The 4,021-nt window shown below is 42.4% G+C and overlaps 1 non-coding gene across 1 annotated transcript; it reads left to right on the top strand.

Moving 5' to 3' along the window:
- Positions 1-2,380: 2,380 nt before the first annotated feature.
- Positions 2,381-2,462, top strand: trnas-gcu (transfer RNA serine (anticodon GCU)). The gene has a single exon. It is a non-coding gene; the product is annotated as a tRNA-Ser (tRNA).
- The last annotated feature ends 1,559 nt before the right edge of the window (positions 2,463-4,021 follow it).

Raw genomic sequence — 4,021 nt, 5'->3', positions numbered from 1 at the left:
CAAGATATTAGAAAGTGAAGTGACGTTGTTTACTGAGACATAAAAATATCAGAAAGGATACAAACGGGATGTTAGAAAGAATGAAGGAATTTATTCACGAGATTTGGAAATGCTGGAGCAGAAACACGCAAGTTTGAAGAAAACGAATGAGATTTTCACATAACTCGAGGTTTGAATGACGAAATGGGAAATGCCCTTTTCGAGTGAATCAATAACTTTAGTTAGAGCTTCAAAACCATCAGTGAATGATTAAGAAAAGTTTGGATGAGAGTTTCTTCCACTCAATAGAGTTAGTTAAATCGTGAACAACTTTCCAGAAATAAAACGTAGAAGCTGATTTCACAGTGTTTTAAAAGATACACGAACAAACATACAAGGAGGGAATTTACCATTGAGAGAAAGTCAGTGCGGTTGCGTAACAATTTCGAATTTGGTTGACTTCAGACACAAAGACATTTCATGAACACATACAACTGATTAAGATTGAGTATAAAAAGTTCATGGATTGGTAAGGTGTGGCGTATTATTCAAGGTGAAACTCTGCAAATGGAGATGATGTCTTAAAATAACTGCCGAGAGAAGCTATATCCTAATGAGTAGGAATTGAATCGTCACTTGGAGACACAACACCTACTTTAAAGATTTGACCACATTCACATGATGTTATGTATATTTCGTACATTCTTAACTCCAGCCAAGAAATGCACCAAGAAGACTCTGTCCTTTTGTGTTGTTAACCCTCTGTACTTCTCTGCAGCACGCCATTGAAGATGAAATATGCTCAGAACAAAATTCAATTCAATACAATATTCAAACGGTCTTATGTGATTTTTTTTTGATTATTGCAATAACCTTTGTGAGTTTGTAACAAACTGTGTAGCATGAAACCAGTTCAACATCTATTTTCCCGGAATATAACGCAGTGCACATGGGAAACGTTATCTACCTACTGAAAAATCGCCTTTGGCTCTCTCTCCACACATGTCTCTACACGTTTTAGATACTTGCAGTATGTTTGTTGATCAAGGATTCATTATCCAGAAAAGGTCGTTTCTCAATCCACAATCTCGGGTATTTTCCCATAAACTTGGCTTTGCTTAATATCACTTTCTATCCGCACCCCTCAACACGATGACAAATTGAAGCTGCTCCATGTGAGGCTCAAACTTAAAACTTCGGGACAGCACAGCTCAATATACTGGAACAGAGATACTGTGCACTGGTCACCTGCAGCACAGGAGCAACACATTAATGCTTACCTCCACATTCCTGGTTGTACCTTAACGCTTGGGAAACCGAGTTTCTCTGATTCCATGGCTAGTAACGGGGATAAGACGATCATCTTGACCAGTGGTTCTGACCCCGAGTGAGGAAAGTAGTGGGCTACTCATTGCAAAGATGGGTAGATTGTTGAAATATACAATTTCAACATTTGCCTTCACTAACCAATGAACATTTTATTTTGTTTTTCATCTGTAGAAATCTTAAAATCTTCATCTTTAACAGACTCAATGACAGATCCCTATTGTGTCTCTGGCATCAAATTCCAAAGTGTAAACCCCCTCTGAATTCTTCCACCACAGTCTGCTGTTTGGGAATTTTTTCTGTTGTGGGAAATGCACTTCCCCGTGTATCAACTGTTGCTCCCAGCATGCGTTCTGGCACTGCACTCATTTTCCTTCTGACACTTGCTCACTCTGTTGCTGTGATCATACAGTGACTTGGTGTCGCACGGCACAGGAAAATGATACAGATCAAGGTTTTTGCATTGTTGAATTCAATTGTCAGTTTAGCCTAATTTAGGATTTTGAAATTGTCTGTCCTGTACACAAGTGCGTGTCAAAAATATCTGAGCAGAAGAAAGGTGTTCCGAATAATGACATTGAGCACTATGCACTCTCGTCCAGTCTGGAAAACAATTCCTCACAGGCAATTTAATAGACAATAGGTGCAGGAGTAGGCCATTCTGCCCTTCGAGCCAGCACTACCATTCATTATGATTATGGCTGATCATCCTCAATCAGTATCCTGTTCTTGCCTTATCCCCATAACCCTGGAGTCCACTATCCTTATGAGCTCTATCCAACTCTTTCTTGAAAGAACACACCTGCTTTCTCGGGTTCTTCATTCCGTTGACTTCAAATCTTCACAGAATTCAACAGACCTTGTTACATAGTCTTTTCTTCATTTTTGTTCAGACCACTGTGAGCAGAGTGTCACAGTGGGAATGCGCTTGCCCCACAACCCAGAGGTCAGACCATAGTCTTAGAACCGTACTGTACTATTTATCATTTCACCAACACCAGGGAGAAATATCTGCTCTTCTGCATAATTTACGCAATTCACTTATGAATAAGGTCATTGGCGCCTGGGTACATGGGGCTAGGTGGCCGAGAGGTTAAGGCGATGGACTGCTAATCCATTGTGCTTTGCACGCGTGGGTTCGAGTCCCACTCTCGTCGCTGTTTTTAATGTTGCTATTTTTGTACGCTCACAGCTGTTTTACTGAAATTGGAACTCCAATGTCAGTTTGTATGCATCGACGCTACTATAAAATCTCAAAGAATACTTTGAGCCAGTTGTCTAAACTGCATTGAAATGTAGATCGCATTGGGATAATGAAAAGGAACGCAATTTTATTTTTCAAGTCTAGCTGCTGTGACCTTTTATTGTATGAAAGAGATCCAGGAAAACCAAATAATGAGAGATGCGAAATGTATGTTTATGCAGTGGGATTCTTAATGACTGTTTTGTCAGATGAAATCTGGAGCAGGTTGAGTAGAAGTGATTCATCTTGGTGAGAAGAGCACAGAGAGACAGCACAAAACAATGGAGATATTTCAAAAGGGGCAGGGCATGGGTGTAGGGGCACCGAGAACTACCTGTAAATGCACAGTGGAGAACTGCCGATGTTGGTGCCGTGCATGGGCACGGAGAGACTTACGCATTGGTGTCTCCCTCGCCCGTTGCTCTCGCCATTGATGAAGGCTGGACATAAGGCACAGATAAACACAAGATGTGGGAAGCTGAAAATGTGTTGCTGGAAAAACCCAGCAGGTCAAGCAGCATCCAAGGAACAGGAGAATCGACGTTTCAGGCATAAGCCCTTCTTCAGGAATGAGGCTGGCGTGCCAAGTGGGCTGAGGTAAAAAAAGTAGAGTGGAGGGAATTTGGGGGAGGGCGCTGTTAATATGATAGGTGGAAGGAGGTGAGAGTGAGGGTGATAGGCTGGAGAGGGTGTGGGGCAGAGAGATCGGGAAGAAGATGGCAGGTCAAGAGGGCGGTGCTGAATCTGGGGGTTGGGACTGAGATAAGGTGGGGGAGGGGAAATGAGGAAGCAGGAGAAATCTACATTCATCCCGTGTGGTTGGAGGGTACCTAGGCGGAAGATGAGGCGCTCTTCCTCCAAGCGTCGTGTGGCCAGTGACTGGCGATGGAGGAGGTCAAGGACCTCATTGATTGGCTGATCAGATTGTGAATGGTCGTTTTTTGAGGACAATTTGAAGTGAATCAATGATGGTGATTATCTTTGTTCTTTGTTCACCTTGTGACATTGCTCATGTCCTTGTTAGCATACAGCTCTACAGCGTGTAAAATTTCAGCTGTGCACCTGGCCAGTGGTACAACCATTCGTATAGCTGGCTACGGATCAGGCAGTTGAAAGTTCGACTTTTACTTGGCGCTAGCGCATTGTGGAGATTCATCACACATTCAAACTAATCATTTTTGTTCCGCTGAGGTGGATAATATTTGAAATTTTCATCCCCACGAACGAAAATTCTTTCACTGCCTTCTATCATTTAAACATTACCAAGAACAATCAGAGTAAAAATCACACAGCACCAGATTGTATCGAACAGGCGTATTTGGAAGCACCAGTGTTCCATGCACTGCTTCTTCATCAGGTATTTGTCAACTGTTGGAATCTAAAATGGCTTTCAGTGATTTTTAAATTTGGCCACCCCAGTCCAACACCAACACCTCCAAGTCATGGGTACCATCGACACCACGAACGGTCGGT

The sequence above is a fragment of the Chiloscyllium plagiosum genome, unplaced genomic scaffold, assembly GCF_037043375.1.
Source record: "Chiloscyllium plagiosum isolate Xiang-an unplaced genomic scaffold, Cpla_swu_hap1 HiC_scaffold_48, whole genome shotgun sequence".
Lineage (NCBI taxonomy): Eukaryota > Metazoa > Chordata > Chondrichthyes > Orectolobiformes > Hemiscylliidae > Chiloscyllium > Chiloscyllium plagiosum.
Note: the sequence above shows the minus strand (reverse complement) of the source record. Positions and strands in the feature narration are given on the sequence as shown.